The sequence below is a fragment of the Bombina bombina genome, chromosome 2 (genome assembly GCF_027579735.1).
Source record: "Bombina bombina isolate aBomBom1 chromosome 2, aBomBom1.pri, whole genome shotgun sequence".
Taxonomy (NCBI): domain Eukaryota; kingdom Metazoa; phylum Chordata; class Amphibia; order Anura; family Bombinatoridae; genus Bombina; species Bombina bombina.
In genome coordinates, this window is record NC_069500.1 from 713,575,307 (window position 1) to 713,591,692 (window position 16,386).

Sequence of the window (16,386 nt, forward strand, 5' to 3'; positions counted from 1 at the left end):
ATTAGCTCAGTTGTAGTACCCCTCCAGATCATAAAGACATCATCTATGTATCTAGTGTAATATGTGACATGACAATATGACCAGGGTTTCATAATGAACTGCTCATACTATGCCATATAAATATTTGCATAGCTAGGGGCCATATTAGAGCCCATAGCTGTGCCGGAAACTTGCAGATAAAAATCTCTTTCAAATTTAAAATAGTTCTTTTCTAGGCAAATTTGGAGCAGCTCACATAGAAAACATAAATTATGCTTACCTGATAATTTCATTTCCATCAAGGGGAGGAGAGTCCATGGCTTCATTCATTACTATTGGGAATTCAGAACCTGGCCATCAGGAGGAGGCAAAGACACCCCAGCCAAAGGCTTAAATACCTCCCCCACTTCCCTCATCCCCCAGTTATTCTGCCGAGGGAATCAGGAATAGTAGTAGAAATATCAGGGTATAAATGGTGCCAGAAGATGAATACATTTAGGTCCAGATACGGATGGGAGTTGTGGACTCTCCTCCCCTCGATGGAAATGAAATTATCTGGTAAGCATAATTTATGTTTTCCATCTAAAGGGGCTTCATTCATTACTATTGGGAACATATACCCAACCTCTAGAGGACACTGAATGAAACCGGGAGGGTAAAAGGCGGACCCTAATCTGAGGGCACCACAGCCTGCAAAACCTTTCTCCCAAAAACAACTTCCACAGAAGCAAAAACGTCAAATTTGTAAAACTTTGTAAAAGTGTGTAAGGAGGACCAGGTAGCTGCCTTACAAATCTGCTCAATAGAGGCCTCATTCTTAAAGGCCCAAGACGAAGCCACAGCTCTAGTTGAATGAGCCATGATCCTCTGAGGAGGCTTATGTCCCGCTGTCTCATAAGCCAAGTGAATCAAGCTCCTCAACCAAAAAGACAAAGAAGTAGCAGCGGCCCTTTGCCCCTTGCGCTTCCCAAAATACACCACAAAAAGAGATGTGGACTGTCTGAAATCCTTTGTAGCCTGAAGATAAAACTTCAAGGCACGAACCGCATCCAGGTTATGAAGTAACCTCTCCTTTGAAGAAGAAGGCTTAGGACACAAAGATGGAACAACTATTTCCTGATTGATGTTATGGTTAGACACCACCTTGGGGAGAAACCCCAACCTAGTGCGAAGTACAGCCTTATCCACATGTAACACCAGATAAGGAGGACCACTTTGCAAGGCATCTAGATCAGATACTCTGCATGCCGATGCAATAGCCAACAGCAAGAGAACCTTCCAGGACAGAATCTTAATGTCTATGGAATGCATAGGTTCAAACTGAACCCTCTCCAAAACCTTAAGGATTAAGTTTAAGCTCCAAGGCGGAGCCGATTGTTTAAAGACAGGCCTGATTCTAGACAGAGCCTGAACAAAAGATTGGATGTCAGGGAGCTCAGCGAGTCTCCTATGCAACAAGACTGATAGAGCTGAAATCTGTCCCTTTAAGGAACTAGCGGCAAGACCTTTTGTCCATCTTCAAGAAAGGACAGAATCCTGGCTATCTTCACCTTATGCCAAGGATATCCATGCTTCTCACACCAGGACAAGTCCTCCACACCTTATGGTAGATGCGACGAGTGACTGGCTTCCTTGCCTGAATTAGAGTATCATTCAAACTTTCAGAAAAACCAATCTCCATGCAGTCAGCCTAAGAGAATAACCTCAGCGGTGGAGAGGATGACATCCCAAACCACGTCCTTCGCGGCCACGAAGGAGCAATCAGAATGGCCGAGGCCCGCTCCTATGTAATGCATGCCACTACACAAGGTAGAAGTGGTAACAGTGGAAAAATGTAAGCTAGGCTGAATCCCCAAAGAACCACTAAGGCATCTATCAGCTCTGCCTGGGGATCCCTGGCCCTCGACCCGTATCAAGGTAGCTTGCAATTGAGTCTGGATGCCATGAGATCTATCTCCAGAGTTCCCAATCTGAGACAAATCTCCACAAACACCTCGGGGTGAAGAGACCATTCCCCTGGATGGAAGGATTGTCTGCTGAGAAAGTCCGCTTCCCAGTTTTCCACACCTGGAATGTGAATCGCTGAAAGCAAGCAGTCGTGAGACACCTCCCTCATCGCGAGGAAGCTCCTTGTACCCCCCTGATGGTTGATGTAGGCCACTGAGGTAATGTTGTCGGTCTGGAATCTGATAAAACTCACCAACTCCAGAGAAGGCCATGCCTTCAGAGCATTGTAAATTGCTCGTAGTTCCAGGATGTTGATCGGAAGGAGAGATTCCTCCCTGGACCACTTTCCTTGTGCCATCCTGGCACCCCAAACAGCTACCTATCCCGTCTGACTAGCGTCCGTGGTCACAATCTCCCAGGACGGTCTCAGGAAGGATGTCCCCATGGACAGCTGCTCTGGACGAATCCACCAAGAGAGGGAGTTCTGAGTCCGAGCATCCATGGATATCAGCTGTAATAGATTTGAATGATCGCCGTTCCACTGTCTCAACATGCACAATTGAAGAGGTCTGAGATGGAACCTGGCGAATGGGATGACATCTATGCTATGAGACCTATCACCTCCATACATTGAGCCACTGATGGGCTTGTGGAGGACTGAAAGGCAAGACAGGTGGACGCAAGCTTCCTGTGTTGCTGATCTGTGAGAAATATCTTCATGGATATAGAGTCTATTATCGTGCCCAGGAACTCCACCCTGTTGCTGGGAATCAGGGAACTCTTTCCTGAGTTGATCTTCCAACCGTGAGATTGGAGCAAAAGAAGAAGAGCCCTCGATTGATCCTCTGCAAGGCTGAGCGACGGCCCCTGAACCAGGATGTCATCCAGGTACAGAGCCACTGCAATGCCCCTGGATCTGGCCACTGCAAGCAGCGCCCCCAGAACCTTCATGAAGACTCTCGGGGCCGTCGCCAGACCAAACAAAAGGGCAACAAACTAGAAGTGTTGGTCCAGAGACGCAAATCTTAGGAACCTGAAATGGTCCCTGTGAATTGGCACATGAAGGTAAGCGTCCTTCAAGTCTACTGTTGTCATGAACTGTCCCTCTTGAACTAGGGGCAGAATAGATCTGATCGTTTCCATCTTGAACGATGGAACACTCAGAAACCTGATTAAATACTTTAGGTCCAGAATCGGACGGAACGTGCCCTCCTTCTTTGGAACCACAAAAAGGTTGGAATAGTACCCTAAACCCCTTTCTGCTAGGGGTACTGGTACAATAACCCAGAGAGAGGCGAGATCCCTCACACACTCTAGAAAGGCTTCTCTCTTCTCTGGTCTTGAAGACAGGTTTGACAGAAGGAATCTGCCCTCAGAAGGATGGGATCTGAACCCTATCCTGTAACCCTGGGAGACAACTTCTAGAACCCAAGGGTCCTGAACGTCCTGCAACCATGCGCCTGAGAATAGAGATAATCTGCCCCCTACATGATCCGGAGACCGGTCGGGGGCCGCCCCTTAATGCCGATTTCGTCTCGGCTGGCTTCTTGCTCTGCTTAGACTTGTCCTAAGATTGAGCCGGCTTCAAAGATCCCTTGGACTGGTCCACTTTCGCAGTGGTTTGCTGGCGCTGGGCCTTGTCTGCACAAAAGGGATGAAAAGTAGATTCCTTAGGCTTAGCCTTCTTATCCTGTGGTAGGAAAGAGCCCTTGCCTCCCGTGACCGTGGATATTATCGAATCCAATCCTAGACTGAACAGGATCTTTCCTTGAAACGGCAGGAACAGCAGCCTTGATTTAGAGGTCATGTCCGCAGACCAAGATTTTAGCCACAGAGCCCTGTGCGCTAAAACAGAAAAACCTGACACCTTAGCATTCAGGCGAATAATTTGCATATTGGCATCACAGATGAAAGAATTGGCGACCCTCAGCGCCTTAATCTTCTCCTGTATCTCGTTTATGGGGGTCTTTCCCTCGACCATTAAACACAGGGATTCACACCAATATGTCACAGCTCCAGCAACCACCGCAACTGCCGCTGCTGGCTGAAAAACAAACCCTTTTTGCTGAAACATCTTTCTCAACATGTTTTCTAGCTTTTTATCCATAGGCTCTTTAAACAACGAACTATCCTCGAGGGGAATAGATCGTAGAGATAGCCCCATCCACCTTAGGGATGGTCCCCCACAGCTCAAGCTGAGAGTTCGTAATGGGGTAACAGTTTTTTAAAAGAAGAAGAAGGGGAAAAGGACAAACCTAATCGCTCCCATTCATTCTTAATAATATTTGCCATGTTAACCGGGAAAGTCTGAGGTACTACCCTGTCCTCATATACCTTGTCAAGCTTAGGAATCGCAGGTTCTTCCGGGATCTTAGCTTCCAGAACCCCCAGAGTAGCAAGCACCTGCCACAGCAGAAAGCCAAACGTCTCCATCCTAAACCTATAACCAGGCTCCTCTGCAGCCGGAGGTTTAGATGACGCAGACTCTGACCCAGAAGGGGCCTCCTCCGAAGAGTCGGAGTGGGCCTCATCATCGTATAGAGCCTCTCGATCTTCCATCGGCGTAGACAAACCCTGGGCTTGCGCTTAGCGTTTTGCATCGGCGTAGACAAACCCTACGCTTGCGCTTAGCAGAACGTGGTAAGGCATGGATCACCTTCGAAACCGCCGATTACAGTTGGTCCGCAAAGTCTGACGGCCAACGAATCTCTCCCGAAGGAGTAACGGTTGGACCCCGGGGCGCTGCATGTGCAATTGGAGATTAATGTAGGGAACGCACCTCACAGGACAAAGAACCCTCAGAGGTGGACAGCTCAGTAGTACTAGACATCCGTTTACATTTAGATGTTGTAACTTTATGAAGGCACGTGGAACATAGTTGAACAGGCTGATCTACCAGAGCCTCCTCACAATAAACACAGGAATGAGACTTTGTTAAAGATCAGGCTAAATAATTTATAAAAAGGGCACCTTTATACTGCCAATGGACGGGGCACTCACCATCTCCTAGGACCCGGACCACAGAAACCGCTTTACGTCTCCTGCACCACAGATCAACAGAGAAGGAGAGATAGGCACACCCAGTCACATGGAGTGCCTGGCAGGACCGCCCCTGTACTGGGGAAAAACAAGCCAAAAATGGCTGCGCAAGATTTCCGCCAATAACCTGAAAGTTCCACACATTGCCACAGCCTCATCTTGCACATAACGCAGCAATGACACAATAAACAATATCATATATAAACCCGGGAAGAAGAGGCGGCAGGCACTACAATTCAGACCCACGAAAAAATAGTAAAATATAAAGTCTTTATTGAAGGCACTTGGCCATATTAAAAAGCAGACTGACAGGCAGGGGAAACAGCACGGACAAGGTCTTACGCGTTTCGCGCCCCCTAGTGGCGCTTACTCATAGACTATTGTCTATGTAACAACCTAGACTATTTATAGGCTAGACAGAAAAAGGGTAACCCTTCAGCAGCCAAAATAAAAGCAGGTTAAAAACATAGATAGTGCTGAGTAGATACAGGACAATTTCAATTAACCATTAATAAACAAAGTTACAGAGTAAACAAACACAAAGTGTAAATGCTAATAATGAAGTTATTAGGTGCATCAGGTTACACAAATAGAAAACCAAAAATTGTAAGTTTAGGCAAGAAATCAATAAAAAATAATAAATGTAGGTAAATATACATATATACTTTGATTTTCTATGACCTAAAAATGTATGCCAAATATTAGAGGAAAAACTTACAAAATGAGGTGTTCTAAATTTTGGCTGGCAAAGAAAACTACTATAGAATAAAATAAAAGAAGGGAAAAAGCAAATAAACAGAAAATACAAGCCATAAATGGTAAGGCATAGAAAATTGAACATTGAACATAGTCTAATTATCAATAAAGTAACTGATATCACATTCCCTATTCATGCCAATGGGATGACGTGTTTTAAGTTTTAAAATCCAATATAATTCCTTCTTCTCTAATATCTTAGACTTATTACCACCTCTAGGGGGAACTATAGCTATGTCTATAATTTGCAGAGCCAATTCCGCTTGATTAGAGAAATGAACATAATTAAAATGGTTGGCAACTGCAGAATCAGGTTCATAGTTTTTAGTGTCCCTGATGTGTTCATTGAATCTGGTTCTGACATTGCGTGATGTCATACCTACATATTGGCACAAACAACATTTACATGTCAGTAGGTAAACCACATATTGAGTGGAACAATTGGCATAAAAATCTATATTATAGATCTTATTATCAGCAGAACAGTGAAAAGTGTCACCCTGTAGAATGTTAGGACACGCATAGCATATTTTGGCCCCACATTTATAAGTGCCTTTTTTAGACAGCCAATTTTTTGATGTACATTGGGATGTATTCTTAACCATACTAGGAGATAGTATTTGACCCAGTGTTTTAGACTTTTTTGGGACAAATCTGAATTTGTGGATGTATTCACCAAGTACATCATCAGTGGCCAGTATTGGTAAATGTTTTTTTAAAATGTTTATAATATCCTGATATTGCTGGCTGTATTCAGTCGTGAATACTATTGAATCTTCAAAACTATTTTCCTTAGACCTAATGTATAAGGCATTTTGATGTTGAGTACTAACATTTTTTCTGCATTTTTCTAGCTTCTGAAACTTATAGCCTCTTCTGGTTAATCTATTTCTTAGATCTATGGACTGCTGTTCATAGATCTCATCTGATTTGGTATTACGTCTGAGTCTTAAAAATTGTGATTTGGGTATGGATTCAATAAGATGTTGTGGATGTTGAGATGTGGCGTGGAGTATTGTGTTGCCAGCTGTAGTCTTTCTAAATGTTTTGGTCACTATGTGATTATCAATAATTTGAAGGGTTAAATCCAAGTAGTTCACATTTACTCTATTATAAACCCCAGTAAATTTTAGACCCATTTCATTATTGTTACAAAAATCGATGAATTCATGAAACAGTGTATCATCCACTGGTTTTTTAACTATGAAAAGTAGGTCATCTATATAGCGTACCAATAATTCTATGTCCTCACACCAAGGCTTCATTGGCGTATACACATATAATAGCTCCCACCAGGCAACAAAGATATTAGCAAATGAGGGCGCATATTTGGCCCCCATGGCTGTGCCACATGTTTGTAAATAATATTGGTTATCAAATAAAAAATAATTATGTGACAAAAGAAATCTCAATACCTCACAAACATATTCAATAATAGGGGATTCCAACTTAGAGTCCCTATGCAAAAAAAATTCGACTGCCTGTATACCCAAACTTTGTGGAATAGAAGTATATAAGGAAGTTATATCTATAACGACCCAAGTAAAATTAGGTTGCCAATTGATGTTATCTAATGTGTTTAATAGGTGTGAGCTATCTCTAAGATAACTAAGTTGCGAAGTGGCAATAGGCTGTAATATGGAATCTAACCACTCCCCTAGTGGTTCAAACAAGGAACCAATACCGGCCACTATGGGTCTACCCGGAGGGGAATCTAGACTCTTGTGTATTTTTGGTACATGGTGAAATACGGGACATATTGGGTTTTCAGGTAACAAAGAATTCATATCTTGTTCTTTAAAGACTCCCAAAGAAATGCCATCAGTAATAAGTTGTTTTAGACTATGTTTAAAAATATTTGTTGGATTACTACTCAATAAACGATATGTGCCTCTGTCAGACAACTGTCTGTGGGCTTCATCAAAATAGCTGGTCTTGTTCATGACTACAATGCTGCCTCCCTTATCAGAATTACGAATAACAATGTTATTATTATTGCTTAAAGACTTAACAGCTAGTCTTTCTTTATATGTAAGATTAGGGGAGGCAGCACTATTGTCAGTATCTTTTTCTAGCCTTAATATATCTGCCTGAACTGCTTTTTGAAAAGCATTTACTAGAGGACCCCTAGAATTCTTTGGATAAAACTCAGAATTGTGTTTGTTAGGTCTTGGTACTGAGTGAGGATTAGAGTCCTGGTTATTATAACTATCTGAGTATAAATCTTCTAGAGTAGTTAAGGCACATGCATCCTGAAATACTAAATGAGAAACATTGGGGTTATGTTGAAGACTTGTTACATTTTTGTTTAGAGGTATATCATTAACTCTATTCTGTGCGAAGAACCTTTTAAGGGACAATTTGCGCACAAATTTATTCACATCTAATAATGTATTGAAACTTGAGAAATTGTTGGTAGGTGCAAACCCAAGTCCTTTTGATAAGACTTTAATTTCCTCTTTGGATAATGGGTAGTCCGAAATATTGACCACACTTGAATCACAAGAAGATGTGGATAAAGTCCCTTTGGCAGATGACTCTATGGGTAACTTCACTTCTTCTTTTTGTTCTTTGCTTGACCTTTTGCTTCTCCATCTTCTCTTTCTTCTTTCTCTTTTGGAGATATTTTTCTTGTTTTTACTCTGCCTGTCCGTTGGATCTCCTCTGGTTCGTCCACAGCTGGCACCTGTAAAAAAGCAGAAGAAGAAGAAGAGAGAGAGGGAGAGGAGGAGAGAGAAGAGGGAATAGAGGAACTGGAAGAGATCCCATTGCCCTTTGATGTAACATCTGAATCAGTGGACTCTCCATCGTTGCTGAATACTACTTTTCTTTTTTGTTTGTTTTTCAGAATAGACTTAGGATATTCTTTTAGATCGTCTTCACTTTTAGAACCTTGTTGACTTTTCCCAATATTGTTGCTTTTATTGGCTTTCTTATTTTTCCAGAATGATTCTTTTCTTTGCTTTCGAACAGCAGCCCAGTTATAAACTTTATTTAGTTCATAATCTTCTTTGTCACGATTGAATTTATTGCTTTTTCTGGAAGCTTGTTCGGCATCAAATTTATTTATAGCCTCATCCATCTTCTTTTTATTTTCAACATAGTTGGTGCAATGCTCATAATTTTTCAGGTCCTCTTTTTTCACTTTAATTTCCGTTTGTAACTGTGCACGCTTCTTTGTTTTAACTCGTACTAGAATATTAATAAGTTTAAAAGAGCACTCAGATAAAGCAGTATTCCAATCATCCATATCAGTGCTGTCTTCAAACTCAAAAGAGGGGTATTTTTTTATTCTTAAACCTCTTGGTATGCGTTGATGATCTAGATATTTCTGAAATGCTACAATATCCCACATGAGTCTTAAATCTGTTGTCAAGGAATGTTGTAGTGATTTAAAAGATTTCCTTATATCTAGATTGTCTTTACCTAAATCGTCTGAGAAGATTTGGTCAAAAAACTTTTTCCTTGTAATGAGATCGAAAATCTCATAACAGTAATCTGTAGTTTGATCCTCTGGTGGGTCTGATGCAAAATTATCGTCTGTGTACTCTGTGTCAGCCATATCATTAGCTCCTGTATCCACCCCTGCCATGTCAAGTCAGAAAAGTGAGAAATGGGTCTGTGTACGTGAGTAGCTGGAAAACTCCGGTATATGAAATAAGGCACAGAAATAATAGAGTCTGTTCTAAAATACAAACTAACTATAATGTCCTTTTAATGCAGGTTGGTCAAACTAATTGGTTCCACTGTGAACTAGGAGTAACTATTAAATATAAACCCCCCTGTTCAATAATACCCCTTCCAGGAATATTAACCTTTGATTCTGTAAAGATAAAGAGGGGCCACACTGTGACCCTGTCTTCTATGTTATCATTAGTAATAAAAAATGAAACGATCTTACCAGAATCTACGCCGTGGAACAGGAACACGGCCCTTCAAGTGTGACAGGTTAGTAGCCTCGCTCCTGACATGGACTTGAGTGTAGAAAGCAGGCAGGGAAACTGGTCAACGCTGATTGCTTGTGGAGCTGTTAATATGAGTCGGGATGTTTTCGCAGAAAGACTCTCCCTGCATCTCCAGACTCTAACTTTTGCCCAGGCTCTCACTGAGTCATTCAGGATTATGTGGATTATCGTGAGGAAGCTTTCAGACAACTTTCAGATTCTAATGTATATATTAAACTTAAGAATAATCCTACTACTATTTTTAAGAAACAAGTTGATCAATATTTACAAAGAGGGTCTGAAGCGGGCATCCTGAGTGATAACGAATTAACCTTTTTAACATGTGATACACCAAGAATCCCTGTTCTATATTTATTACCTAAAATACATAAACGTATGGTAAAACCACCAGGGTGGCCGATTGTTTCCGCTAGAGATTCCTTGCTGTCCAATACGGCTAAATAGATTGATTACTATTTGCAACCGGTGGTTAAAACTAACCCCTTCCTATTTAAAAGACTCTCCGAGTCTAATACATATTTTGAAAGAATATTCTGGTTTAGACCAAGATGATATACTTGTAACTATGGATGTGGATAGTCTCTACACCTCCATTCCTCATGAGGGGGGTGTAGAGGCTGTCAGACTCATTTTATCTAACAGTGATGCATATCTAGGTCCTCCAATTGAATTTCTATGTGAGCTGCTCCAACTTTGCCTAGAAAAGAACTATTTTAAATTTGAAAGAGATTTTTATCTGCAAGTTTCCGGCACAACTATGGGCTCTAATATGGCCCCTAGCTAAGCAAATATTTATATGGCATGGTATGAGCAGTTCATTATGAAACCCTGGTCAAATTGTCATGTCACATATTATACTAGATACATAGATGATCTCTTTATGATCTGGAGGAGTACTACAACTGAGCTAAAAGAATTAGTTAACAACCTGAATGAATTTGTAAGCCCTATACGCTGGAATATGATAGTATGATTATACATTTCTTAGACCTTGATATCTTTAAATTAATGGAGGATAATCTATGCAGGTTTGGCACTTCATTATACAGTAAGGCCACAGACTGTAATTCATTACTGCTAGCCACTAGCTTTCATCCCTACCATCAGAAGAAAAGTATAGTCACCTCTCAACTCACTCATTTGATACGTAACAATAGTGAGTATTCTACCATGATGATCCAACTTGAGGAAATGGCCAATAAACTTATAGCTAGAAGCTATGATACCCAGCTGGTTTTGGAGACAAAGGAGAGCTTGCTGAGAATGCCCAAAAATCGACCACCAAACAGTGGAAAGAATTTGGATGTGGAACAAACTTCGATTAACTTCGTGACCACTTATGAACTATCACATCAAAGGCTGACACATTCAGTACGCAAGAACTGGGGACTGGTTGAAACTGATTCGTCTTTACCATTCCGCAACATGAGGGCACCTAGGATGGTGTATCGAGGAGCTCAAAATCTAAGAGATCTTTTGGTAAAGATGGATCCAACTGTTTGTTATCAGAAGGGTACATGGTTACATTGAACAAAGAAAGGATGTATCCCGTGTGGCAGTTGCATTACATGCAATAGTATGTTGAAAGGTGCATCGTTTCAGCACCCACATACGAACAGGCTATATGCCATTCGCCACAGACTTACCTGTACCAGTGATCATATAATATATATCCTTATGTGCCTGTGCTCTTTGGTATATGTTGGGAAGACGGTGACTACATTTAGAGAAAGTATGGCGAATCATCGCTTTGCTATACACAAGGCGTATAAAGAAGGCGAATCAGATCAATCTGTCGGGAGAAATTTTCTACAACAGAAGCACAGTGTGTCCAGTATGCATACAATAATCATTGATCATGTGCCACCCCCAATACGTGGTGGCAATAGGGGTAATCTACTATTACGTTGAGAAACCATATGGATCCAAGATTTGGATACGGTGATACCCAGAGGACTAAACACATTTATGGACTTTAGTCCCTTTTATGGCAATTGAGCCTTTCTTAAACATGGATACATCAGCATGATTATACATGATTGTTCGATCTAGTAGAATCTCACTGGTTTCTACCATACCTCAACTAGAATCGAAGAAACAGGATAGGATATGGATTAAGTTTGGTACACCATACATTGTAAATAGATCTATCTGTTAGGGGTTTATATAACCATATTATGACATAGCTGTGATATGGATAATGTGGTATATTTTCATAGAGAGAATGTTTCATTGTTTGTCTATTTAGTTTTCATGATATATGTTTATATATTATTCAGAGGCATTAATGATATGACAATGAGGAGCACGTTAATTGTCTCAGAGATGTATAGTATGTGATACATAATATCCGCATTATTGCTGTGTACACTTTGTTATAACATTGTTTGTATGACGTTTATGATATTGATAACATGTATCTATTCAGTACATGCTGCATATATATGCTGTTAAGGATAGATTGTATCTCCATGACGACCTTCCCGACGCTGAGTTGAAGCCCCTACAGCGTCATGTCATGTGACGCTCAGTAGGAGGATGGTAATGGCAGTGGGGGTGTGGCAGCTGTGTTTGCAGTATGCGTGTATCATGCTAATGCTCCCATAAGGTCTTGTTTGTATATATGGTTATCATGGTAACTGTCCTCCCCACATGTACCAGGTGAGTGGCGTGGCGTGTTGAAGTCACACACACGGGACAACGTGGTTGGAGTTCGTGTTAACCTGGGTGTATTTAAACACGGTAAGGAGCTTATGCAGGCATATGTTTTTAGGTTCACTGAGGTGGGTCATGTTGGGGCATTTGACAAAGGGGTTGTTAGAACCTCGAAACGTTATACCATCTTTTAACTTGTTCTAATAAAGATAACTTTTTATGCAAAGTCCAGTGAGTGCCGTTTTTCAACTTTGGCACTCAAATACATTTAAATGTGCACCCTGGCAATGGTGGATACTGAAGGACTGTGCTTATCCTGTATGGACGATGATTTATATATAGATATATACTTGTGCAAACATCCATCAGATCTATATATATATATATATATATATATATATATTATATATATATAGATATATATAGATATATATAGATATATATAGATATATATAGATATATATATTTAAGAATAAATAGAGCAAATCCTGCTATGTGCAGAACATTGGATTATGAAATATGCAATATTATTTTCTTATGTTGCACTTTTAAATTACAGTGATTGTGTTTGCACAACTTTTTTCAACTTTTCAGCTCTATTGAAGTCTATGGGGGAATGCGATTTTTCGTTTGTGACTTCTCAAAATGTATTTGTTACCAAAACGTTACGAATTTGAGAGCACAAACTTTTTACTTTCAACAACACCAACAAATTACTTCCTGCTGTTTTAACACTCAAACGAGAGCGCAAACTAAAGCTCTGCTCGTAGTCTGGCCCAAAGTAAGTTATGTGGATTTTTCTATATGTAGGCAGTTGCCTAGTTTTACAGGCACTTGTGAGATTAGAGGAGGCTCATTGTGAAGGTGAGATCATGTCTGAAATTCATAGCGCATTACTTCGCCTATATTTTACACAGTGAACGTTCCTGCCATTAACATCTACAGGTGCCCAATACATCTCTCACAAAAAAAATGCAAACCAATAGCAATGAAGCAAAACGATAATTTACAACCAGAACATTTAGGAAACACACTTACAAAATAAGTAAATGTTAGTAACTGTATAATATTCTCTGGTCTGTTTTTCTATGGTAACGTAGTCTTGTTGTTTAGAACAATGGACTGGCTGTGGGCAATCTAGAGGATTTTTCCCCTACACTAAGGCCTAGCAAGTGGTATCCATCTCTAATACCCTTATGAAGTATTTTGTCTCACCGTTGTGGCTCGCTATTTCACAGCTTATCAGGTTGTTTTGCTTTTATTTTTATTTCAACTATTTTAAATTTTTCTTTTGTTTTCATGTTAATGTTTTCTGTTTATTTTATTTTTAATGGAGAATGACTCATAACTTGTTGATGTTTTGAAATCTTTATGAATTTTACAATTTTCTACTTGCAATGTTTCAACACTTTGTTTCCACAAAATATTAGATCGCAAATTGATTCCCCCCCCCCCCCTTATATCTCATGGGAGGAGCACAGGCTCACAATGCTCTGGAATTAATAAAGCTAATTTGAAAAAAAAATAGCTGCTAATTTCAGCCAGACAAGTTTGTTAGGTGCTTGTTTACATTTATAATAAAATAAACCCACTGAAAAAAATAATGAGTTTACTTTGGGGAGGCCACTATTTTTTAGGAGTATTAGATGAGAATAACAAATTTTTTTTATTTTTTTTTAAGTTTTTTTAAGTTTTTTATTGAGGTTCAATGTAGGTAAACATATAACATCAGTTAATGCACAATAAAAGGAGACAATGGTTTCCCAAAATACAGTCAATACAAGGAAAGCTAATGTGACTTCACTAACAGGGTGTGCTGAACAAGTTAAAAACCTACAGAATGCCATATGGAGCCACTTTTGGACTCCCTAAATTTGAGAGTGATGGAGGTTATAGTGGACAAATATAACTTAGGGGGACCTCTCTTGGGTCCCTGATGTTGAACCTCTTTTTTTTTTTGATCTCTCAATGTACACTTATGGGTCTATGAGGGCAGAAATCATAATGAAGCTTATTTGCTATAAGGCATATTGTGCCAAGCATTAACAAGAGTTTAGAAAAATTAAGAGTGTGGAACCCCATGTAGTTGGGTGATAGGAAGTTATGGGGGCTGAGAACAACATAAGCATAGGGGATTATAACAGTTATTGAAGTGGGAAAGAGACCAGTGGGGAGAGCCTAGAGAGGAAGGCTGGGATTTGGAAAGTATAATTACTTTATGGTGACTAATGATATTCTATATGGCCAAAGCAATTGCTGCAGCGACTAAGATTATATACAATATCTGGGTTAGTTATAGAAGATATTTGCCCATTCACAATGCCTGGGAATGACATACTCTCTGTACCTGTAACAGTATACTATAATACACCATTTTTAGAGGCATTATATGCTTATATGACAAGGCATACCAGAACTGTTAGTTTGACTATAGTTATATATCATCTGCTGTGTAAAACAAAAACATAAATGCAAAGAACAGATAAGTACAGCATAGAGTGGACTGGATATATAAACGGGGAAAAAGTAAAGGGGGCTTTGTAGAACACACTAGTCATCATAAACAGCAACACAGTAGGTTAGTAGCATGAGATCTATAAAGTCACTTGTCAGAGGGTCCATGCACAAATATTTTGTCAAGTCTGACTTAGGGCAAAGCTAGGCAGGTTCAGGGATCCCTGTACAATACTCAATTAGATCTGTCCCAGAGTGTTTATGTCTATTGAAATCCAGCAGCCCAATAAAAGAAAAGAAAAAGAAGCTGCCGTTTTTGAAAAGTGACAGCAGTATACTGAAGCAGTTCACATATTTACCCCACTCCAACTCTGTACAGGGCTACTTGTAATAGAAGTGAAAATGGAGCCGTCGCTATGGCGCATTCTCCCGCTAAGAGCAAGCTGTCCGGGCTCACACAGGAGTTGTTCCAGACCCCCGCACTCAGCTGTATCTCTGCCGTATGAAGACCAGCAGACCCGAGGTGCGTGGCGAGGCAGGCCCCATCTTTTCCTCCTGACGCCATCTCCGGGATTGTGTCAGGCCTCCTTTGCACAGTGGTCTTCCCACGATCTTGTTTTGAGATGGGCAGGGCTGACAATGAATTTTGTCTGCTTTTTGCATCGTGTGGCGAAAATTTCTTTGTAATATGCCGGTCTTTGTTATAGAAGCCTCTATCCGATTTGTAAGTATCCGGTTCCATAGGTAGATCGGTTGGCTCCTGGGCGGGCATGTTGTCCGCTCTTAGCTTATGATGTTTCCCGATCTCCATTAAGGTAATTGGGTGTCCTGCAGATCGCCCATAACTCTTTGCCGCAGCGGCATGTATTACCTTCGGGAAGATGGGGATTGTCAGCCGGGGGTCAAACGTGGGATCGCTCTCTGCCTCCACAGGATCGCAGTCTTCCCGCAGGACTCCCACTTTGTTAGTAGCTGGGGGTAGGCGAAACCCATTTTGTAGGGTTATTTCAAAGGCAACTTGGTAGCCATCCAAGAGTTTGCTGAGCTCTGTTAGCAAAAAAGCAGCTGGACCCATGTTAGGCTTAGTTTAGGACTGCACACTCAAGGCACAGCTAGTTGTGGGGACAGGCTGAGGCTTCTAGTATAGGGGAAGGCCTCAAAGTGAAAAGTCCGGTACTGAGGGTAGTGAAGCCCAGTCACCTTCCAAAACCCTATTTCTGGAATGCAGACCTCTTCAGACAAGCCTCTCCACTATTTTAAGCAGGGCAATGGTTGAAATGCAGCTTTAAATTGGTGATCAATGGAGGAAGCTTGAGGAGCTGAAGCTCAGTGCGACCTGCAAGATGGCCGCCGCCCGGGTGTCCCCGAGAATAACAAATTTATTATGATATAAATATGGTTTTAATTTTTTTCCTTCCTACAATTTCAACAAATAAAACTAATCCACATTATAAAATGAATAAAATGCCCATTTTAATTGCAGACTTTATTCCATTTAATGTTATGTTAATGTAATTGACTTTATAATACAGATTTATATTGTATTTGTGAATGATTACAGTAGGTAGGTTATTATAAAGTTACAATTATA